Source organism: Salvelinus alpinus, chromosome 1 (genome assembly GCF_045679555.1).
Source record: "Salvelinus alpinus chromosome 1, SLU_Salpinus.1, whole genome shotgun sequence".
Lineage (NCBI taxonomy): Eukaryota > Metazoa > Chordata > Actinopteri > Salmoniformes > Salmonidae > Salvelinus > Salvelinus alpinus.
Window position 1 is genome coordinate 68,892,804 of NC_092086.1, and position 13,197 is coordinate 68,906,000.

The window sequence follows — 13,197 nt, forward strand, 5'->3', positions numbered from 1 at the left end:
TGGTTAACTATAATCAGAAACAGAAGGCAGGGGAGCCCTTCATACCCCAATAAATATGTCTTAACGCCTTGAGAGAGAGAGCAAAATGGGGGGGAGAGAGAGCGCAAAAGGGGAGAAAGAGAGAGAGCGTGCAAAAGGGGAGAGAGAGGGAGAGAGAGAGCAAAAGGGGAGAGAGCGAAAAAGAGGGGAAGAGATACAGGGGGAGGGAGAGAGAAGGAAGAGAAATTGGTCTGTTTTGTAGTCCCAGTCATTAATTTAAATGATTCAGTCAATATAAGAGTGATGTGGTTTAGCAACGTGGCCAACAGTTAGTGACTAATCCAAGGCTTTGAACACATCTTAACAGGCATACGGTAACATTTTCCACATTGGTGACACATATGTTATGCTGCTGGTCACAAGTCAATCCCCAAACAGCTGCAGCAAGGAACATGGCGTTTAGGAAGTCGTCTCATACTTTAATCAAGCATGGATAACATGATAAAGACCTCCAACTTTGTATAAAAGAAAGCTTTCACAGAAGCTTAAAACATTTCACCATTACAGTTCAAATGCATTACTCTTTTCATTCATATATTTGCAATGCACAGTAGCATGTACAATTTAAGTGGAATCTATTTTAATAATAGAGATACTGGTCAGCTCTGTATACCCGTCACAGACCCACTGGTTGATGCTTATTTATAAAACCCTCCCCCCTAGCTGAGATACATACTGCAGCCCTCATCCTCCACATACAACACCCGTTCTCCCAGTCACATTCTGTTAAAGGTCCCCAAAGCACACACATCCCTGGGTCGCTCATCTTTCAGTTCACTGCAGCTAGCGACTGGAACGAGCTGCAAAAAACACTCAAACTGGACAGTTTTATCTCCATCTCTTCATTCAAAGACTCAATCATGGACACTTACTGACAGCTGTGGCTGCTTCACGTGATGTATTATTGTCTCTACATTCTTGCCTTTGTGCTGTTGTTTGTGCCCAATAATGTTTGTACCATCTTTTGTGCTGCTACCATGTTGTGCTGCTGCCATGTTGTGTTGCTACCATGCTTTGTTGTCATGTATTTCCGCCATGCTGTGTTGTCTTAGGTCTCTCTTGATGTAGTTTTCAACTCAAATTTGATTTGTTTCATGCGCCGAATACAACAGGTGTAGTAGACCTTACTTACAAGCCTTTAACCAACAATGCAGTTCAAGAAATAGAGTTAAGAAAATATTTACTAAATAAAAATAAACACAATATTAATAACAATAACGAGGCTAGATACAGGGGGTACTGGTACCGAGTCAATGTGCGGGGGTACAGGTTAGTCAAGGTCATTTGTACAAATAGGTAGTGGTGTCTCTCTTGTTGTGATATGTGTTTTGTCCTATATTTTAGTCCCAACCCACGTTCCCGGAGGAGGCCTTTTGTCACGTTTGTCGTAATGTGGAAGAGAGGAGGACCAAGGCGCAGCGTGAAGTGAATACATTCTTCTATTTATATAAGAAGAAAACCTAACCAAACTAATACAAACAACAAAACGAACGTGACGCTATATATAATAGTGCAGACACAAGCAACTAACACATAGACAATAACCCACAATACAAAACAGGCTACCTAAATATGGTTCCCAATCAGAGACAACGCAAAACACCTGTCTCTGATTGAGAACCATATCAGGCCAAACACATAGAAATAGACAAACCAGACACACAACATAGAATGCCCACTCAGATCACACCCTGACCAAACAAAACATAAAACATACAAAGCAAACTATGGTCAGGGCGTGACAGTACCCCCCCCCCCCTCAAGGTGCAGACTCCGGCCGCAAACCTAAACGCATCTGTCCGCGGTGGCGGCTCCGGCACGGGACGTGGACCCCACTCCACCATAGTCATAACCCTCTTTGGTGGCGCCTCTGGAGCGGGGACCCTTGCAGCGGGTCTCGGACTGAAGACCATCCTAGAGGGTGCCACTGGACGGAGGGGCAGCTCCGGACTGAGGGGCAGCTCCGGACTGAGGGGCAGCTCCGGACTGAGGGGCAGCTCCGGACTGAGGGGCAGCTCCGGACTGACGGGCAGCTCCGGACTGAGGGGCAGCTCCGGACTGGCGGGCGGCTCTGGCGGCTCCCGACTGGCGGGCGGCTCCCGACTGGCGGGCGGCTCCCGACTGGCGGGCGGCTCTGGCGGCTCCCGACTGGCGGGCGGCTCTGGCGGCTCCCGACTGGCGGGCGGCTCTGGCGGCTCCCGGCTGGCGGGCGGCTCTGGCGGCTCCCGGCTGGCGGGCGGCTCTGGCGGCTCCCGACTGGCGGGCGGCTCTGGCGGCTCCCGACTGGCGGGCGGCTCAGGCGGCTCCCGACTGACGGGCGGCTCAGGCGGCGCTGGACAGACGGGCGGCTCAGGCGGCGCTGGACAGACGGGCGGCTCAGGCGGCGCTGGACAGACGGGCGGCTCAGGCGGCGCTGGACAGACGGGCGGCTCAGGCGGCGCTGGACAGACGGGCAGCTCAGGCGTGCCGAGGCGCACTGTAGGCCTGGTGCGTGGTGCCGGAACTGGTGGTACCGGGCTGGGGACACGCACCTCAAGGTGAGTGCGGGGAGAAGGAACAGGGCATACTGGACTGCCGAGGCGCACTATAAGCCTGGTGCGTGGTGCCGGCACTGGTGGTACTGGGCTGGGGACACGCACCTCCGGGCGAGTGTGTGGAGGAGAAACAGGTCATACAGGGCTCTGGAGATGCACAGGAAACCTGGTGCGTGGTGTAGGCACTGGTGGTACTGGGCTGGTGCGAGTGGCTGTCACAGGCGGACTGGTGCGTGGAGAAGGCACTGGATAAACCGGACCGTGGAGGCGCACTACAGGTCTCGAGCACCGAGCCTGCCCAACCCTACCTGGCTGAATGATACCCGTAGCCATGCCAGTGCGGCGAGGTGGAATAGCCCGCACTGGGCTGTGCTGGCGAACCGGGGACACCATGCGTAGGGCTGGTGCCATGTACCCCGGCCCAAGGAGACGCACTGATGACCAGATGCGTAGAGCCGGTTTCATGGCACCTGGCTCGATGCCCAATCTAGCCCGGCCGATACGAGGTGCTGTTATGAACCGCACTGTGCTATGCCTGCGCACCGGGGACACCATGCGCATCTCTGCATAACACGGTGCCTGCTCGGTCGCTCTCTCTCCACAGTAAGCACGGGGAGTTGGCTCAGGTCTCCTACCTGGCTTAGCCACACTCCCCGTGTGCCCCCCCCCAAGAAAATTTTGGGGCTGCCTCTCTGGCTTCCAGCCGCGCTTACGTGCAGCCTCCTCATACCGCCGCCTCTCCGCTTTCGCGGCCTCCAGCTCAGCTTTTGGGCGGCGATATTCACCAGCCTGTGCCCAGGGTCCCTTACCGTCCAGAATCTCCTGTCCATTTCTCTACAAAGCACTGTTCCTCCATTTCACGCTGCTTGGTCCATTGAGGGTGGGTTATTCTGTCACGTTCATCGTAATGTGGAAGAGAGGAGGACCAAGGCGGAGCGTGAAGTAAATACATTCTTCTATTTATTTATGAAGAAAACCTAACCAAACTAATACAAACAACAAAACGAACGTGACGCTATATATAATAGTGCAGACACAAGCAACTAACACATAGACAATAACCCACAATACAAAACAGGCTACCTAAATATGGTTCCCAATCAGAGACAACGCAAAACACCTGTCTCTGATTGAGAACCATATCAGGCCAAACACATAGAAATAGACAAACCAGACATACAACATAGAATGCCCACTCAGATCACACCCTGACCAAACAAAACATAAAACATACAAAGCAAACTATGGTCAGGGCATGACACCTTTTGTCTTTTTGTAGAGGCACCTTTTGTCTTTTTGTCATTGTAAGTAAGAATTTGTTCTTAACTGACTTGCCTAGTTAAATACAGGTTAAATAAAACAAATATTAAAAAATTACCAGAGGCACATAAACACTAACTTCGGAAAGTATTCAGACCCCTTGACTTTTTACACAATTTGTTAAGGTACAGAATTATTCTAAAATGTATTAAATCGTTTTTTCCCCTCATCAGTCTACAGTACACACAATACCCCATAATGACAAAGCAAAAACAGGTTTTTAGAAATGTTTGCTAATATATTCAAATAAAAAACTAAAATAACACATTTACATAAGTATTCAGACCCTTTACTCAGTACTTTGTTAAAGCACCTTTGGCAGCGATTACAGCCTCGAGTCTTCTTGGGTATAATGCTACCAGCTTGGCACACCTGTATTTTGGGAGTTTCGCCCATTATTCTCTGCAGATCCTCTCAAGCTCTGTCAGTTTGGATGGGGATTGTTGCTGCACAGCTATTTTCACGCCTCCCAAAGCCACTCCTGCGTTGTCTAGGCTATGTGCTTAGGGTTGTTGTCCTGTTGGAAGGTGAACCTTTGCCCCAGTCTGAGGTCTGGAGTGCTCTGGAGCAGGTTTTCATCAAGGATCTCTTTGTACTTTGCTCCATTCATCTTTGCCTCGATCCTGACTAGTATCCCAGTATCTGCCACTGAAAAACATCCCCACGACATGATGCTGCCACCATCATGCTTCAACGTAGGGATGGTTCCAGGTTTCCTACAGACGTGACGCTTTCCATTCAGGCAAAAGAGTTCCATCTTGGTTTAATCAGTCCAGCGTTACGAAGGGACTCGGCTAGCAAGGAAGCCCGAGAGGAAGCTCCAAAAAAACATTTTTGGGGGGCACACGGGGAGTGTGGCTGAGTCAGGTTGGAGACCTGAGCCAACTCCCCGTGCTTACCGTGGCGAGCGTCATACTGGTCGGGCACCGTGTTATGCGGTGGAGCGCACGGTGTCTCCAGTGCGCGTGCACAGCCCGGTGCGCTACCTTCTAGCTCCCCGAATCAGCCGGGCTAGAGTGGGCATCCAGCTAGGTCAGAGGATGCCGGCTCAGCGCATCTGGCCGCCAGTACGTCTCTACGGCCCGGGATATCCTGCGCCGGCGCTGTGTCTCCGGTGCGTAATCCATGACGGCGTAGTGTGTTACTAATGGTTTTCTTTGAGACTGTGAGTTCTTACTGGTTGGTAGGTGATCAAATACTTATGTCATGCAATAAAATGCAAATTCATTACTTAAAATTAAAATGTGATTTCTGGATTTTTTTAGATTCCGTCTCTCACAGTTGAAGTGTACCTATGATAAAAAATTACAGACCTCTACATGCTTTGTAAGTAGGAAAACCTGCAAAATCGGCAGTGTTTCAAATACTTGTTCTCCCCACTGTATATACACGAGGCACGACAAGACAAAGATGTCTGTACTGCTACGCCATCTTGGAAATTGACAGGTGTGTGGGTTTCCAAATCATGTAGAATCAATTGAATTTACCATAGGTATCTAGTTGTAGAAACACGTCAAGGATGATAAATGGAAACAGGATGCACCTGAGCTCAATTTCGAGTCTCATAGCAAAGGGTCAGAATACTTATGTAAATAAGGTTTTTGCATACATTTGCAAAAATGTCTAAACTTGTTTTTGCTTTATTATTGTGGTGTATTATGTGTAGATTGCTGAGGATTTATTTAAAAAATCAATTTTAGAATAAGGCTGTAACGTAACAAAATTTGGAAAAAGTTGAGGGGTCTGAATACTTTCCGAAGGCACTGTATGTAGTGATGAAGTTACTTTACGTGACAGAGAGAGAGGGAGAGACACAGAGTGAGAGACCTTTACTCCATGGAAATAATTCTGAGCTCCAGTGTTTCAACTCATCTCAGTTCTACTCTAAACACTGAGCCTGAGCTGAAAATAAACACTTCATGTCTCTCAGTAACCGTCTGTATTGTGTATTGTGGCCAACGTCACTACTTCAGCATCAGCTAGCTGACTGTCCATCAGAATAAACTTGATGTGAGGAGTGTGTTGTGAGAGCTTCAAACCTAGCGACAAATTGTCCGGCTTGGCGCTTGGCGCCAACAAAACGCCTGAAAATGGCGCCAACAGACAGGGCAGCCGTGCCTCTAGCTCCTAGGCAACTTTGCAGTGTTTAGTTTTTTTATGTTTTATTTCTTACATTATTGTCCCAAAAATCTTGTGTTATTACATACAGCTGGGAAGAAAGCTAAATGTTCAGTCTCTGGATCATAAAGTTGACGAGCTCAGGGCAACGATTTCCTTCCAGAGAGACATCAGGGATTGTAACATACTCTGTTTCACAGAAACATGGCTCTTTCGGGACATACTGTCTGAATCTGTACAGCCAGTTGGGTTCTCAGTTCATCGCATGAATAAATATCTCTCCGGGAAGAAGAAGGGCGAGGGTGTGTGTTTCATGATTAACTACTCATGGTGTGATTGTGATAACATACAGGAACTGAAGTCCTTTTGTTCACCCGACCTAGAATACCTCACAATCGACCGCATTATCTCCCAAGAGAATTCTCTCCGGTTATAGTCACAGCTGTGTATATTGCCCCTCAAGCCGTTACCACGACAGCCCTCAAAGAACTTCACTGGACTTTATGCAAACTGGAAACCACATATCCTGTGGCCGAATTTATTGTAGCTGGGGCTTTTAAACAAAGCAAATTTGTATAAAACGCTACAGAAGTTCTATCAACACATTGACTGTAGTACTCACGATGCTAAAACACTCGACCACTGCTACTCCAACTTTCAGGATGCCTTCAAGGCCCTCCCCTGCCCTCCCTTCTGCAAATCTGATCACAGCTCAATTTTGCTCCTCCCTTCCTATAGGCAAAAACTCAAGCAAGGACTGTTCAATGCTGGTCTGACCAATCGGAATCCACACTTCACCGGGGGCAAACTACCGGCCCTACTGACACCTACTGAACCCGATGTCACAGGAAGGCCAAAAAGATCATCAAGGACAACAACCACCCGAGCCACTGCCTGTTCACCCCGCTACCATCCAGAAGGTGAGGTCAGTACAGGTGCATCAAAGCTGGGACCGAGAGACTGAAAAACTGCTTCTATCTCAAGGCCATCAAACTGTTAAATAGCCATCAGTAGTACCTTCGAGGCTGCTACCCTACATACATGGACTTGAAATCACTGGCCACTTTAATAATGGAACACTAGTTACTTTGAAATGTTTGACATATTTTGCATTACTCATCTCATATGTATATACTGTATTATATTCTATTCTACTGTGTCTTAGTCTTTGCTGCTCCAACATTGCTCGTCCAAATATTTATATATTCTTAATTCCATTCCTTTACTTTAGATGTGTGTATTGTTGTGAAACTGTTGGATATCACTTGTCAGATATTACTGTACTGCTGGATCTGGAAACACAAACATTTCGCTACACCCACAATAACATCTGCTAAACACGTGTATGTGACCAATAACATGTTGATTTGATGCATATACAACATCTAAGCTAATTATCTTTCATTGAATCAAGTGATATTGTCTTAGATTGATTCCGCTGGAGGGTTCTAACTTCTAACACCTAAACAAATAAATATATTCTTCCAAGGCTCAGAGGGAGATTAAAGTGCTGTATCTGGAAAGCATTAGGAGTGTGGTTCCCTGTCCTCTTCCTCCACATTCCCCTGGTGTAATTGATGAGCAGGATCAAATAGGAACGAGGCTCATTCACTTGATGTGCAGGATTCCTTTCAGTCCATTGTGCTTATGGAGCCCACTGTTGGGCTTTGTTCCATTTAGTGTCTGAAACCAGGCCTCAATCATTCACTCAGTCACTTCATCTCTCCTTTTCTTCAGTCCATTCCTCTCCTCCCTTTCCATATGGTACCAACCTGTTTTTTTCTAACAGTTGTGATTTGTAGTGAGTTATTGGATGGGTGCCTGTGAACAGCCTGGCCTCAGAGCCATACAAAATATACTTGACCTATTTCTGAGCACCTCCAAGACGTATGACACTGTACCTACTGATGGTGTAGTTACTTGAGACAGAAACTAAGGTAGGGTGGTTGGTCTAAGAGGATGGCTGGGCGTAATCCGTGACAGTCTAGCAATCCAAAGGTTGCATGTTCGAGTTGCAATTGGCTCAACTGTAGCATTTTATCTAACCCTTCCCCTAACCCTTATTCTAAATGTAACCCAATTCAACTAACATGTTGCGTAAATTCACGTAAATTCAACTTTTGTTGTGTATCCTTTCGTTATGTGTCTGTGTCCATTAGTAATTCTCCTTTGTTGCTACAGGGCAACAAGCAACCTGGTCTCAGATAAAGACATGCATTACTATACATCCTCCAAGAGCTATGATAAATTGCATCATCCAATTCGTATGATATTCTACGACCGGGTCAGACGTATGATACTGTAAGTCCTCTAATTTGTATGATTTTGTATGACCGCTATTCCCTTCATAAGGTAACCTAATGTAAAATATTATATTAAACGGATTGTCACAGATTTACATACAGAATAATACGAATTGCCCTGAGATCACATTGCTGTGAAACCTGGCGTTAATCGCTTTAGATACTAGGGTATTAAAGAGTGGTATGTTTGTTATTCCCAATCCACCTTCAGAACAATGCAGCTTGAGAAAATGGCGCCGGAGGAGATGGCCGCCGTTTTACGGTCTCCTAACCAATTGTGCTATTATGTGATATTTGTTAATGATTTTGTACATAATGTTTCTGCAACCATATCTTATGGCAGAAAAGAGCTTCTAGATATCAGGACAGCGATCACTCACCTCGGATTAGACAAAGATTTTTTCAACAACAACAACAGCAAGCAGGACTCACAAGATATTCTCCAAACACCCCACAGGGCAGACATCCCAATTATTCGCAAAAGGAAGCGACACAGAGGAAGAAGAGCCGGATGTCTCGTCTGGACCCGCAGAAGGCAACTAGGAAAGCTGCCGTTACCGTCAATATTACTCGCCAACGTGCAATCATTGGACAATAAACTAGACGAGGTACGATCACGAATATCCTACCAACGGGACATCAAACACTGTAATATCCTATGTTTCACGGAATCACGACATGGATTTTCAGCTAGCGGGATACACGCTGCACCGGCAGGATAGAACAGCACACTCCGGTAAGACCAGGGGGGGGGCGGTCTGTGCATATTTGTTAACAACAGCTGGTGCATGAAATCTAAGGAAGTCTCTAGATTTTGCTCGCCTGAAGTAGAGTATATTGTGATAAATTGCAGGCCACACTACTTGCCTAGAGAGTTCTCAGCTATACTTTTCGTGGCTGTTTATTTACCACCACAGACAGATGCCGGCACTAAGACCACACTCAGCCAGCTGTATAAGGAAATAAGCAAACAGGAAACCACTCACCCAGAGGCGGCGCTCCTAGTGGCCGGAGACTTTAATGCAGAGAAACTTAAATCAGTTCTACCAAATCTCTATCAACATGTTAAATGTGCAACCAGAGGGAAAAAAATTCTAGATCACCTGTACTCCACACACAGAGTACAAAGCGTACAGAGCTCTCCCTCGCCCTCCATTTGGTAAATTCGACCACAACTCTATCCTCCTGATTCCTGCTTACAAGCAAAAATTTAAGCATGAAGCACCAGGGACTCGTCTATAAAAAAAAATGTTAGATGAAGCAGATGCTAAACTACAGGACTGTTTTGCTATCACAGACTGGAACATGTTCCGGAATTCTTCCGATGACATTGAGGAGTACACCACATCAGTCACTGGCTTTATCAATAAGTGCATCGAGGATCATACTACACCGGCTCCGACGTTCGTCGGATGTGGCAGGGCTTGCAAACTATTACAGACTACAAAGGGAAGCACAGCCGCGAGCTGCCCAGTGACACGAGCCTACCAGACGAGCTAAATCACTTATATGCTCGCTTCGAGGCAAGCAACACTGAGGCATGCATGAGAGCATCAGCTGTTCCGGACGACTGTGTGATCACGCTCTCCATAGCCGACGTGAGTAAGACCTTTAAACAGGTCAACATTCACAAGGCTGCGGGGCTAGATGGATTACCAGGACGTGTGCTCCGGGAATGTGCTGACCAACTGGCAGGTGTCTTCACTGACATTTCATCATGTCCCTGATTGAGTCTGTAATACCAACATGTTTCAAGCAGACCACCATAGTCCCTGTGCCCAAGAACACAAAGGCAACCTGCCTAAATGACTACAGACCCGTAGCACTCACGTCCGTAGCCATGAAGTGCTTTGAAAGGCTGGTAATGGCTCACATCAACACCATTATCCCAGAAACCCTAGACCCACTCCAATTTGCATACTGCCCAAACAGATCCACAGATGATGCAATCTCTATTGCACTCCACACTGCCCTTTCCCACCTGGACAAAAGGAACACCTATGTGAGAATGCTATTACTTGACTATAGCTCAGCGTTCAACACCATAGTACCCTCAAAGCTCATCACTAAGCTAAGAAACCTGGGACTAAACACCTCCCTCTGCAACTGGATCCTGGACTTCCTGACGGGCCGCCCCCAGGTGGTGAGGGTAGGTAGCAACACATCTGCCACGCTGATCCTCAACACTGGAGCTCCCCAGGGCTGCGTGCTCAACCCCCTCCTGTACTCCCTGTTCACCCACAAATGCATGGCCAGGCACGACTCCAACACCATCATTAATTTTACAGACTACACAACAGTGACAACAGGCGAGACAGCCTATAAGGAGGAGGTCAGAGACCTGGCTGGGTGGTGCCAGAATAACAACCTATCCCTCAATGTAACCAAGACTAAGGAGAGGATTGTAGACTACAGGAAAAGGAACACCGAGCACGTCCCCATTCTCATCGACGTGGCTGTAGTGGAGCAGGTTGAGAGCTTCAAATTCCTTGGTGTCTACATCAACAACAAACTAGAATGGTCCAAACACACCAAGACAGTCGTGAAGAGGGCACGACAAAGCCTATTCCCCCTCAGGAAACTAAAAAGATTTGGCATGGGTCCTGAGATCCTCAAAAGATTCTACAGCTGCAACATCGAGAGCATCCTGACCGGTTGCATCACTGCCTGGTACGGCAATTGCTCGGCCTCCGACCGCAAGGCACTACAGAGGGTAGTGTGTACGGCCCAGTACATCACTGGGGCAAAGCTGCCTGCCATCCAGGACCTCAGAGGAAGGCCCTGAAAATTGTCAAAGACCCCAGCCACCCCAGTCATAGACTGTTCTCTCTACTATCGCATGGCAAGCGGTACCGGAGTGCCAAGTCTAGGACAAAAAGGCTTCTCAACAGTTTTTACCCCCAAGCCATAAGACTCCTGAACAGGTAACCAGATGGTTACCCAGACTATTTGCATTGTGTGCCTCCCCCCAACCCCTCTTTTACGCTGCTGCTACTCTGTCTATGTTATATGCATAGTCACTTTAACTATACATTCATGTACATACTAACTCAATTGGCCCGACCAATCAGTGCTCCCGCACATTGGCTAACCGGGCTATCTGCATTGTGTCCCACCACCCGCCAACCCCTCTTTTTACGCTACTGCTACTCTCTGTTCATCATATATGCATAGTCACTTTAACCATACCCACATGTACATACTACCTCAATAAGCCTGACTAACCTATGTCTGTATATAGCCTTGCTACTGTTATTTTCAAATGTCTTTTTACTGTTGTTTAATTTCTTTACACACACACACACACACACACACACACACACACACACACACACACACACACACACACACACACACACACACACACACTCTTGTACAGCTAACCTTGTGGGGACATACAATTCAGTCCCATTCAAAATCCTATTTTCCCTAACCCCTTACCCTAAACCTAACCCTAATCCTAACCCGTACTCTTACCTTAACCCTAACCCTAAACCTAACCCTAACCCAAAAACCTCAACTTAATTCTAACACTAATTCTAACCTTAACCCTAAACCCCCTAGAAATAGCATTTGACCTTGTGGGGACTCACAAAATGTCCCCAGTTGGTCAATTTTTACTTTGTTTACTATTCTTGTAGGGACTTCTGGTCCCCACAAGAATAGTTAAACACGTCCACACACACACACACTCACACACACACACACACACACCTTTTTTTCCCGCACTATTGGTTAGAGCCTGTAAGTAAGCATTTCACTGTAGTATTCGTAGCACGTGACAAATAATCTTTGATTTGATTTGATTTTGATTTGATTTGAAAGATGCAGCAAAACTTGAAAGATGAAAGCGTTTCTAATGAGGTGGAATTATCATCATCTATGATCATTCTTTGAAATAGTTCAATTTCCAAAATGTTTCAAGTGAACACGTACAGTAATGTAATGGTGTGTAAACATAGTTTGGTTGATGAAGAGAGAGGTTGTAGATATGAACTATTTCTCTCTCTTTTCAGTATCAGAGGACATTTCTGAGATGCAACCAAATTCCATTCCAATATGCCTCTGTCACACAACACAAGAGAGCACTGGCTTATTTGATACTTACACGCCTTGCAAATAACACTTCAGTTTAGATTGCATTATTGTGCAGTGCAAGAACGCAATAATAACAAGGCTAGAGGAGCATCATGCCCCATCTTGTGCGTTTGGCTTGGTTTTGTAACCATGTTTATTCCACCCACTGCTTTATGAGGATTTATGAAGGATCCCTTGAACCTCCAAATGTTTGGCTAGTTCTTATTGGGGGGAGCTGTGCTCGTAGACTCATCAAAACGGGATTGAGAATAAAGAATGTCTTGGGTTTGGAAACATTCACAGGCCGGGGGATCTTGACCTCCCTTAACGCCTGGGAAAAGAAACTACATTACCAGAGAAGAATAATAGAAAGGAATGCTGTCCATCAGTGGAACAAGCATGAATGCATACGGTATTTTGGCATTGTTTAAGGACACGCTGATCATCCATTGCCCTGTGGTTAATTTGACACAGAGGGAATCTATCCTTGGGAGTTTGTTTACATCCAGCGCGAGCAGCCAAGGTCTGAGAGTGGCTGAGATCCATCTATGAGATGAGCCGTGTGTTTATAAACACATGCAATACAGTAAATATGCACCTTCTTATAGTTATGTACATAAAACTGGATATAAAAACCAAACAGATGGCTTTAGGTTTGAGAAACATGTCAGCTCCACCAAACTTGGCTAAAATTCGAGGAAATTTGTCAAATGGGATGACACCGAACACATCCTCTCCTGTGGAGTACCTTTCACCAAAAAAATCCCATTCTCATAGATCATCCCACTTGTTGTTTCTCCTTTCCC